We start from the raw sequence: 12,873 nt of genomic DNA on the forward strand, positions 1-12,873 counted from the left end.
TTTATTTCTTACACAGAGACTGGCAAATATCACAGAACACCTTGAAAATGAGGGCTTCAAAGTGCTTTCTTAACATGGAGACAGAATAATACTATGGAAAAGTAGCACAAGTACTTGACAATGATGACACCAATGTTTTGTCAATTCTGCCTGTTACTAATCTAAGCTATAATATTTCCATGGGTGGATATAAGTTTTGTGAGCCTTGAAGCCTATAAAAGCTGTTGGGCTCTCAGTAAGAAGAGAAAATTATGAATACCATAAAATTAGGCACATTGGCATTAGAAGGACAAATGTAATGGATAAATCTTAAAGTTAAAATCTTGTTATTTTCAGGGAATATACATCTAAGCACTCCATCAAGAATGTTGATAATTAATGTCTGACTATACATAAAACTGTGGTAAGTTTTTCTTAGATTTTCTGTGGTCAAAATCTTTTGAGGAAGTTCATAAACTAAAAACACATTCCATTTTTTAACAGAGATTTCCTGATAATTATAATAATTTGAATCTAATTTTAAGGTAAAATAGCACTTATTCAATGTGTATTTTTGCCTTACACATGTCAGTGTTCTTGCCCTTAATTCTTATTTTATTTTAAAAAATATCTTTTCTACATATTTTAATAAACACAGAAGTATACTCCCCTTCCGGTGACTTTTGATTTATTATTCTTAGCTGTGTAAGAATAATAATCATTTTCATTTTTAATTGAAAAATGTCTTACATTTTGCCTTTCTATTTTAGAACATAACACATCCTATTTATTGTTCAATTTCATGACATACGAACTCCTGACCTTATATAAAAATAAGATTCCTACAGTGATTATTTACCTTTACTATATGAGAGAGTCTGGGGAAAACAAAAAACAAACAACAACAACAACAAAAACATATTGACTTCTAGTTGGTTTTGATTGTTTTCTTGTTCATCTTTTTTACATTCAGAAATGTCTTCATTTTTTAACATATCAATCAATTCCAGGCAAAAGCTTTTTCAAATTGGACCTGTATTGAGTTTCTTTACTTGTCTATAATGAAATACTTCATTCAAAATTGTTCTAAAGAGAGAATTTAGCTAGATTTCTTGGCCCTTTAGCTTTTTGCTGACAAATAGTACTTTTTGTTTGTCTCTCAGTTATCCCAACTATTTTTCAAAAGATATTTACAAAGGTCTCACAGTTTTAAATATAGGTAGTCCCTCACTTATTGTCACCATGGAACTCTGTTCAGCTCATTAACATGAATACCATTAAATTCCCACTGAAATAACGATGATCATAACAAGAGTAAAACAAAGTCCAAAAAATACATTTCATGAGATTCTGAATTGAAGTTCTCCACATGATTATATTTATTAAGCAAATGAGTGAAAAACAGTAAAAATAAGACCTTAGTATATTTGTCCACTCTCCTAGCAGTAAAACAAAATTTTGCAACAGTAGAGTCTAGTTATTATAATTTTAATAATACAGAAGTGACATTAAAAAATTATTTTAAGGTGAATATGGTATTTTGCATTTCAAAAAACCTTGAACATCAACATTTAATGAAGTTTAAACATCTTTCTTTGGTAAATGGCAAATTTTACTGGATTGGATGGTTGGCAAATCTTTTCTAGGCAAGGTCTCTATCATTGAGGAGATTACTGTATTTTGAGAACATAACGTAAAAATAAAAATAAAACAAATTGTAAAAAATATTTTACTAATGTCTGAAAAATGTTTTCAATCAAGTTCTGCACAATGTTTTAAAGTATCACATTTTGGCTGGACTCAGTGGCTCACGCTTTAATCCCAGTACTTTGGGAGGCCGAGGCAGGTGGATCACCTGAGGATGGGGGTTCGAGACCAGCATGGTCAACATGATGAAAACTCGTTTCTACTAAAAATACAAAAATTAGCTGGGCGTGGTGGTGCATACCTGTAATCCCAGCTACTCAGGAAGCTGAAGCAGGAGAATTGCTTGAACCTGGGAGTCAGAGGTTGCAGTGAGCCAAGATCGTATTACTGCACTTTATCCTAGGTGACTGAGCGAGACTCTGTGTCAAAAAAAAAAAGAAAAAAAAATCACATTTTGAAAAAGAAAGTAATTATTCAAATATATTATTGTGATAAAATTTCTACATATCTGAGCTAAAAGATGTAAGTCATATATTAAAATGGATTCTGGATGAATGCATATAGCCTACTGATTTTAAAGCAAATGTTTACATTATTGTGATTTTTTCTGTTCAGAAAAAACTCAGTTTTTAAGTAGAATGTTTTTCCCTCAGTTGCTAAAAATAGTCTATTACATGAAATGCCAGGAAAAAAGGCAATATAGTAACATCAAAGTAAATTGAGAGATTTGATATTGCAAAAATAAGCTGTAATTTTTACAAGTAGATTTATTATATTTTTTAGTGATACATATTAGATGTACATATGTCAGAATCCATGTGATAATTTGACACATTCATATAATCAAATCATAGTAACCGAGATATCTTTCATCTAAAATATTTTTCTTTACACTAGAAACATTCCACTTACTCTTTTCTAGCTATATTGAAATATACAATCAATTAATATTAACTGAGTCACCCTACTATTCTATTAAATATCAGATCTTATTTCTTCTAAGTGTGTATTTGTACCCATTAATAAACCTCTCGTTGTCGTCTTCTTCCTTCTACCTTCCCCAGCCTCCTATAGCCAGAAATTTACTCTCTATCTGCATGAGATCCATTTTCTTAAGTCCTGCATATAAGTGAGAACATGCAGTATTTGCCTTTCTGTGTTTGGCTTGTTCTACTTAACTTAATGACTTCTTCTTCCCATGTTGCTGCAAATTTAATATTTTATGGTTGAATAATATTTCATTGTTTGTATATAGTACATTTTCTTTCTCCATTCATGCAGTAATGGACACTTAGGCTGATCTCATGTTTTGGCTTTTGTGAAAAAAGAGCTGCAATAAACATAGGAGTGCAAATATCTCTTTGATGTATTGTTTTCCTTTCTTTTGGATATGTACCCAGTAGTGGAATTGCTGGATTATAGGGTAGATTTATTTTTAGTTTTTTGAGGAACACTCCATATTAGAGGCCATAGTAATTTACATTCTCATCAACAATGTACAAGGGTTCCTCTTTCTCCATGTTCTCGCCAGCACCTGTTATTTCCTTTTTTCCTTTTTGATAAAAGACATTCTAACTGGAGTGAGATTATATCTCACTGCGGTTTTGATTTTCATTTAGCAGATGATTAATAATGCTGAACATCTTTCCTATACCCTTTGGCCATTTGTATGTCTTCTTTTATTAAATGTCCATTCAGGTATTTTCCCTTTTAAAAAATTAGATTATTTGTTTCTTTACTACTGAGTTGTTTGAGCTCCATATGGAGGAAGCTTTTTCACTTGATGTAATCACATCTGTCTATTTTCACTTTGGTTTTCTGTGTTTTGAGGTCTGACACAAAAAATACTTGCCTAGACCAATGTCCTGGAATGTTTTCTCAATGTTTTCTACTAGTAGTTTTATAGTATCAGGTGTTAAATTTCAGTCTTTAATCCATCTTTATTTGATTTCTGTATATGATGAAAGACAGGGGTCTAGTTTCATTCTTCTGCCTATGGCTATCCAACTTTCCCCAAAACATTTCTTAAAGAGACTGTCCTTTTCCCATTTGATGTTCCTTGCATTTTGTCTAAAACGAGTTGACTGTAAATGGATGCATTCATTTATGTGTCCTCTATTCTGTTCTATTGATCTATGTGTCTGTTTTCATGCCAGTACCATGCTTATTTGGTTACTATGGTATTGTAATATATTCAGAAATCTGGAAGTGTGATGCCTCCAATGTTGTTCCCTTTGCTCAGGATTGCTTTGGCTCTTTGGGGTCTTTTGTGGTTCCACACAAATTTTAGATTTTTCTTATTTCTGTGAATAGTGTAATAGAAATATCATCCTATTCATATTTTGATAGAAATTGCATTGAATTTGTAAATTTTAGGGGCTAATATTGCCATTTTCATATAGTAATTCTAATCTATGAGCATGAAATATCCTTCCATTTTTTCCATCCTATTCAATTTCTTTCATTAGTGTTTTATGGTTTCCCTTGTATAGATCTTTCACATATTTGGGTGAATTGATTCCTAGGTTTTTATATTATTTGTATGTTTGCAGTTGGTGTATATAAATGATACTGATTTTTGTAAGTTGATTTTGTATCCTAAAACCTTACTGAATTTATCAATTCTAAAAGTCTTTTGGTGGAATCTAGCTTTTTCTAAATATAAGATTCTGTCATCTGCTTTAATGCTAATGTGACCTCTTCCTTTCTAATTTGGATGTCCTTTATTCCTTTCTCTTGTCTGATTCTTCTGGCCACAACTTCCATTATTATGTTGAATAAAAGTGGTGAAAGTGAGCATTCTTGTATGATTCCAGATCTTAGGGGAAAGGCTTTCTATTTTTCTACATTCAGCAAGATGTTGGCTGTGGGTTTGTAATATGTGGCCTTTAATATTTTGAAGTATAGTTATTCTATAAACAGTTTGTTAAGGGATTTTATGATAAAGGAATGTTGAATTTTATCAAATATTTTTCAGCATCTATTGAAATGATCATATGGTTTTTGTTCCTTGGTTCTGTTAATGTGATCTATCACATTTACTTATTTGCATATGTTGAACCATCCTCATATCCCTGGGAAGGATACCACTTGATCATAGCAAATGATTTTATTAATATGCCATTGAATTCAATTTGCACGAATTTTGTTGAAGATAGATATTTGCTTTCATGTTCGTCAGTGATACTTGCCTGTAGTTTAATTTTTTTGTAGTTTCTTTGTCTGAGTTTGGTGTCTAGCTAATGCAGGCCTTTTAGAATGAGTTTAGTATTCCTTTGTTTTCATTTTTTTGAAAAGTTTGAGAAAAATTGCTTTTATTTCTTCATTAAATGTTTGGTGAAATTCATCAGTGAAGGCATCAGGTCCTGGACTTTTTTTGATGAAATTTTTATTATTATTATTATTATTATTATTATTATACCTTAGGTTTTATGGTACATGTGCGCAATGTGCAGGTTAGTTACATATGTATACATGTGCCATGCTGGTGCGCTGCACCCACCAACTCGTCATCTAGCATTAGGTATATCTCCCAATGCTATCCCTCCCCCCTCCCCCCACCCCACAACAGTCCCTGAAGTGTGATGTTCCCCTTCCTGTGTCCATGTGTTCTCATTGTTCAATTCCCACCTATGAGTGAGAATATGCAGTGTTTGGTTTTTTGTTCTTGCGATAGTTTACTGAGAATGATGATTTCCAATTTCATCCATGTCCCTACAAAGGACATGAACTCATCATTTTTTATGGCTGCATAGTATTCCATGGTGTATATGTGCCACATTTTCTTAATCCAGTCTATCATTGTTGGACATTTGGGTTGGTTCCAAGTCTTTGCTATTGTGAATAATGCCACAATAAACATACGTGTGCATGTGTCTTTGTAGCAGCATGATTTATAGTCCTTTGGGTATATACCCAGTAATGGGATGGCTGGGTAGAATGGAATTTCTAGTTCTAGATCCCTGAGGAATTGCCACACTGACTTCCACAATGGTTGAACTAGTTTACAGTCCCACCAGGAAGAAGTTGAATCTCTGAATAGACCAATAACAGGAGCTGAAATTGTGGCAATAATCAATAGCTTACCAACCAAAAAAAGTCCAGGACCAGATGGGTTCACAGCCGAATTCTACCAGAGGTACAAGGAGGAACTAGTACCATTCCTTCTGAAACTATTCCAATCAATAGAAAAAGGGGGAATCCTCCCTAACTCATTTTATGAGGCCAGCATCATCCTGATACCAAAGCCGGGCAGAAACACAACCAAAAAAGAGAATTTTAGACCAATATCCTTGATGAACATTGATGCAAAAATCCTCAATAAAATACTGGCAAACAGAATCCAGCAGCACATCAAAAAGCTTATCCACCATGATCAACTGGGCTTCATCCCTGGGATGCAAGGCTGGTTCAATATGTGCAAATCAATAAATGTAATCCAGCATATAAACAGAACCAAAGACAAAAACCACGATTATCTCAATAGATGCAGAAAAGGCCTTTGAGAAAATTCAACAACCCTTCATGCTAAAAACTCTCAATAAATTAGGTATTGATGGGACGTATCTCAAAATAATAAGAGCTATCTATGACAAACCCACAGCCAATATCATACTGAATGGGCAAAAACTGGAAGCATTCCCTTTGAAAACTGGCACAAGACAGGGATGTCCTCTCTCACCGCTTCTATTCAACATAGTGTTGGAAGTTCTGGCCAGGGCAATTAGGCAGGAGAAGGAAATAAAGGGTATTCAATTAGGAAAAGAGGAAGTCAAATTGTCCCTGTTTGCAGATGACATGATTGTATATCTAGAAAACCCCATTGTCTCAGCCCAAAATCTCCTTAAGCTGATAAGCAACTTCAGCAAAGTCTCAGGATACAAAATCAATGTACAAAAATCACAAGCATTCCTATACACCAATAACAGACAAACAGCCAAATCATGAGTGAACTCCCATTCACAATTGCTTCAAAGAGAATAAAATACCTAGGAATCCAACTTACAAGGGATGTGAAGGACCTCTTCAAGGAGAACTACAAACCACTGCTCAAGGAAATAAAAGAGGATACAAACAAATGGAAGAACCTTCCATGCTCATGGGTAGGAAGAATCAATATCATGAAAATGGCCATACTGCCCAAGGTAATTTATAGATTCAATGCCATCCCCATCAAGCTACCAATCACTTTCTTCACAGAATTGGAAAAAATTACTTTAAAGTTCATATGGAACCAAAAAAGAGCCCACATCGCCAAGTCAATCCTAAGCCAAAAGAACAAAGCTGGAGGCATCACGCTACCTGACTTCAAAGTATACTACAAGGCTGCAGTAACCAAAACAGCATGGTACTGGTACCAAAACAGAGATATAGATCAATGGAACAGAACAGAGCCGTCAGAAAGAACGCCACATATCTACAACTATCTGATCTTTGATGAAATATTTTGTTATGGCTTCAATCCACTTACTCATTGCTTTGTTGAGGTTAACTATTTCTTTATGGTTCAATCTTCATAGGCTGTATGTGTCTGAGAATTTATCTATGTCTTCCAAGTTTCCAACTTGATGCTGTATGTTTGTTTGTAATACTCTCTAATGATTATTTGTATTTTTGTGGTCTTAGTCATTATGTCCCCTTTTTTGTGACTGTATTTATTTGGGCCTTCTCTCCTTTTTTTATTAATTTGGCTAAGGTTTGTCAATTTTGTTTATCTTAAAAAAACAACTTTTCATTTTGTTTGTCTTCTGTGTTCCTTTCTGGTCTCAAATTTACTTTTTCTGATCTTTTAATTCTTATTTATTTTATCTACAAATTTTGAATTTCATTTGTTCATGCTTTTTGAATTCCTTGAGGTACATAGTTAGGCTATTTATTTAAAGTCTTTTTTGATGTATGCATTTATTGATATAATCTTATCTCTTAGTATTGCTTTTACTGCACCCAATAGATATGTTGTATTTCCATTTTCATTTGTTTCAATATTTTTTTAAATTTCCTTCTTAATTTCTTTATTGATCTATTGGTTATTTCAGAGAATGTTGTTTGATCTCCATGTGTTTGTACATTTTTTGACATTCCTCTTGTAATTGCTTTCCAGTTTTATTCTATTATGGTCAGAAATGATACTTGATATAATTTGTACTTCTTTGAATTTGTTGAGATTTGTTTTGTGGCCTAAAATATGATATATTCTGGAGACTGTTTTATGTGTTGATGAAAATAATGTGTACTCAGTAGCAGTCTGGTAAAAGGTGCTGTAAATGTCTGGCCTATTTGGTTTTGTGTGTCATTTATCTATGATGGTCATTTGCTGATTTTCTGTCTACATGATTTGTCAATTACTGAGCATGGGTTGCTGAAGTCTTCTAGTATTATGGTATAGCAGTCTATTTCTCCCTTATATCTATTAATGTTTACTTTATATACTTGTTCCAGTGTTGAGTGCACAAATATTTATGATTATTATATCCTAAGCCTATAGTGACCCCTTTATCATTATACAGTGATCTTCTTTGTCTCTTTTTAGTCTTTAATTAAAGTCTATTTTAACTACTCCTATTTTTTTGGTCTCCGTTTGCATGGAGTACGTATTTTCAACTGTTCCCCTTGAAAATATGTGTGTCTTTATAGGTGAGGTGGGTTTCTGATAGCCAGCATACAGTTGGGTCTTGTTTTCTTATTCATACAGCCACTTTCTTTTAATTAGAGAATTAAGTCCACTTACATTCAGTGCTCTTACTGATAACTAAGAACTTACTTACTGATAACTAAGAACTGCCAATTTGCTACCCGTTTTATGCTTGCATTGTAACTCTTCTCTTCCTTTTTTTTTTTACTGTCATCCTTTGTGATTCAATGATTTTCTCTGGTAGTGTTTTCGTTTTTTGGTTTTTTTTTTTTTTTTTTTTTTGCTTTTTATTTTCAGTGTATCTATTATTGAGTTTTGCACTGTGGTTACCATGAGCCTTTTAGAAATATCTTAATTGCTCTAACCATTTATTTTAATAAGATGACAACTTAGATCACAAAAAAAAATTTAAAAAAAAGAAAGTACTTAAAACAGTTCTCTAGATTTTAACTCTGATTTCCCATCTTTTAACTTTTGGTCATCTCAATTTGCATATTTTTACATTGCCTGTCTCTTAACAAGTTGATGTACCTATTATTGTTTTGATGTACTTGTATTTTAGTTTTAATACTAAAAACTATTTTTAGTATGAATTGCACATTACACTAATAGTGTTGCAGTATTCTGGGTTGTCTCTTTGCACATTATTTTATACCTTCAAATGTTTTATACCTTCAAATGTTTTATATCCTCAAATGTTTTCTTTTTGTACATTAGTGTTTTGGTTTCTTTTGCTTGTTTTGTTTGTTTGTTTGTTCAGAGTGAAGAACTCCCTTCAGCATTTCCTGTTAGATGGGTCTGGTGATGAAGAATTATTTCAGCTTTTGTTTGTATGGGAAAGACACTGTCTCTCCTTTGTTTTTGAAAAACAGCTTTGCTGGATAAAGTATTCTTGGATGACAGTTTATTATTTTTTTTTTTTTCCAATGATTGGGAAATATCACCCACTTTCTTATAGCCTGCAGGTTTCTGTTGAGAAGTCTGTGTCATATTAATTGGAGTTCCTTTATATGTTATATGCTTTTTTTTAACTTGCTGCTTTTTAAAAATTATCTCTTTGTTCTTGGTCTTTGATTATTACATGCCCTAGCATAGACTTATTTGGGTCAGATTTGTTTGATGTTCTCTGTCCTTCCTGTCTCTAAATATTTATGTCCTCCTCAAGTTTTGGAAAGTTTTCTGTTGTTAATTTTTTTTTAATAATTCTTCTGCCACATATTCTTGCTCAATTTTCTCTTGAACACCAATAATTTTTAGATTTGGTCTTTTTAGTTAATTATCTATTTCTTATAGGTGATCTTTGTTCCTTTTTATTCTTTTCCTTTCTCCTCTGTCTGTGTAATTACAAATAGCCTATCCAAGCTTACCGATTTTTTTCCTCACTTGAGTAATTATGCTGTGAAAATACTGCAATAAGTTCTTAAGTTCAGCAGGTGTACTTCTCAGTTCCAAGGTTTATGTTCAATTTTTAAAAATTATTTCAATCTATTTGTCATATTTCTCAGATAAATTTTTGAATTGCCTTTCTGTATAAGATAATTTTGGAGATTTCTGTTTTTTATTAGAACTGCTATTTTGAATTCTTGGTTGGATAACTTGTGTATTGGCATCTTTTCAGGGCCATTCAGTGGTTCTATGGTTTGCTTGTTTGGGAAGTCATGGTTCCCTCTTTTCTGTTGTTGCTTGTGGATGCATGTCTATGACTTTGCAATGAAAGATTATTTATTCCAGTCTTCTCTCTCTGACTTGATTTGGTTTTTATTGGTTATGTTTGCTTAGAGAGTCTTCATAAATTATCTGTTGAATTTCTTATATTTTATTATGCTAGGTCACTTCCTCTATTTTGGGACTAGATGGTGCCTAAAGACCAGGTTTGTCTCAGCTCTCACAATCAACCAGACCTTTGCCAATAGGGAATGGAGGAGGTCCCAAAAAGAAATCATCAGTGTGGTGGTATTGGCAAGGGGCTTGTGCTCAGGAGCCCTGTGTGGAATGTACCTGCTAACATGTGTTTCTGCTGAATAGCCACACTAATTTGCCATTTCCTTTGGCTGAGTTACAGAGCAGAGGTTTCAGGGGCTGGATATGATAGTCCTGCCTCTCTCCTTTGTCTCTGACTATTGTTAGATATATATTTCTCTTTAGGCCCACATGATGCTTCCTTTGGGTTGACTCATCAATAGCTCTCCTGTCAAAGAGTCCAAGATGGTTGGGAAGCTAGTCATCCTCCTCAGTCTCACTATTTCCAGTGAAGAAACCATAAGTTTGGGGAAATTTCCTTTGTGTTTGGTGCCAGGCAGGTTGGGGAAGGAGTATCATTAATATAAAAACCCAATTCCCTTACCCTCTGCTTGAAGTATTTTTATTTTTCTGTGGCCCCAGGAATGGACTCAACCTCATATTTGAGTTCTGGGATATTGCTGATGTTAATCTCAATGCTATATAATATTCTTTTGGTTTTCTGTGGGGATGAGTGAAGCCAGCTTGCATCTATGCCACCATTTTGGAAACAAGTATTTTTTTAAAAATTGTTTCAACTTTTAGTATCACTGTCAGTTAAACCTGGAAGGGTTTTGCAAGATAAAAATATTTAAAATGTAAAAGATTTTTACAGAATCTATAACAACCTAAAAATTTAGAACAAACTTATAATAAAATTTATGAGACAACCTGATAACCCACTTGTCAAAATCTTATATGTATGGCATTATAAACACCCTATTATCTCAAGAAAATATTAGAAAATACGTTTTATAATTAAAAATCAGCTATAAAATAGATAGCCAAAAATAAAAATTTTACTTTTATAAGCAACATGTTCAAATTGTGAAGAAACCCATATTGGGCACATGAATTAAACTCATTAATGTGACATGAAAATCATTCACTGGCAGGATTTTCAATAATTTCCAAAAAGGCATTATATTACAATGGAATTTATTATTATATATGATAATTTGTACTATATAATGTTTTATATTTAATATGCAATAAAATGGATTTGCTTTCTTCTTTCTTTCTGATGTGGATGTCTTATTTATTTATTTTTTGTCTAATTGCTCTGGTTAGTAGTTCTAGTATCATGTTAAATAGTAGTGATAAGAGTGGGCATACTTGCCATATACCAGGTATTAGAGAAAAAGCTTTCATTTTTTTTCTTCTAATTGTAATATAAATTGTGGGCTTTTTACTATTGGCTTTTGTTATGTTGCAAAAGTCTGCCACATGTCTGCCACCTTCATCAGCAACAACACGGCTATCCATGAGCTGTTTAGGTGCATCTTGGGGCCATTCATGGCCATGTTCAGATGCAAAGATTTCTTGCAATGGTACTTGGGTGAGGCCATGGATGAGATAGAGTTCCCTGAGGTCGAGAGCAGCATGAACAACCTAGTGTCCAAGTATCAAGAGCACCAGGATGCCATGGCCAAGGAGGAGGAAAGTTGGGAGGACTGGGCTGAGAGGGAAGTAGTCTAGAGTCTTCTGTAACTGGGTAAAGAGTAGAAGCAATTTGAAATCTTTATTCACTAAAAATCTGTTTTATAATTCCCACATCTCACTGTTTGTTCACTTGCTGTTGTGTGTGTGTGTGTGTGTGTGTTGACATTGCACTCCAATAAAAGCATTTTCGTAGTGAAAAAAGTCTCTGATATGGTTTGGCTGTGTCCCCACCCAAATTTCATCTTGAATTATAGTTCCCATAATCCTCACATGTCATGAGTGGGACCCCAGTGGGAGGCAATTAAATCATGGAGTGGTTACCTTCATGTTGTTCCTATGATAGTGAGTTCTCATGAGATCTGATGTTTGTATAAGGGGCTTTTCCCCTTTTGCTCACCCCTTCTCCTTCCTGACACCATGTGAAGAAGGATGTGTTTGCTTCCCCTTATGCCATAATTGTAAGTTTCCTGAGGCTCTGCAGAACTGAGTCAAAAAAATCTCTTTCATTTATAAATAACCCACTCTTGGGCAGGTCTTTATATATAGAATGGATTGATACAGTAAATTGGTACCACAGAGAGTGGCATGCTGCTGTAACAATACCCAGAAACGTGGAAGCAACTTTGGAACTACGTAACAGGCAGAAGTTAGGGCTCAAAAGAAGATAGAACATGTGGGAAAGTTTGAAACTTTCTAGAGACATGGAAGGTTCAGAAGACAGAAAGATGTGGGAAGGTTTGGAACTTGCTGGAGACTTGTTGATGGCTTTGACCAAAATGCTGATAGTGATATGGACAATGAAGTCCAGGCTGAGGTAGTCTCAGATGGAGATGAGGAACTTGTTGGGAACTGGAGTAAAAGTCACTCTTGCTAGGCAAAGAAACTAGTGGTATTTTGCCCCAGTCCTAGAGATCTGTGGAACTTTGAGTTTCAGAGAGATGATTTAGGAGCAGCAAAGCATTCAAGATGTGACTTGGGCACTGTTAAAAGCGTTCAATTTTATTTATTTACAAAGATATGGTTTGGAATTGGAACTTAGGTTTAAAAGAGAAGCAGAGCTGAAAGTTTGGAAAATTTTCAGCATGACAATGGGGTAGAAAAGAAAAGCCCATTTTCTGAGGAGAAGTTCAAGCTGGCTGCATAAATTTTCATAAGTAACAAGAAGCCAAATGTTA

Source organism: Pongo pygmaeus, chromosome 2 (assembly GCF_028885625.2).
Source record: "Pongo pygmaeus isolate AG05252 chromosome 2, NHGRI_mPonPyg2-v2.0_pri, whole genome shotgun sequence".
NCBI lineage: Eukaryota > Metazoa > Chordata > Mammalia > Primates > Hominidae > Pongo > Pongo pygmaeus.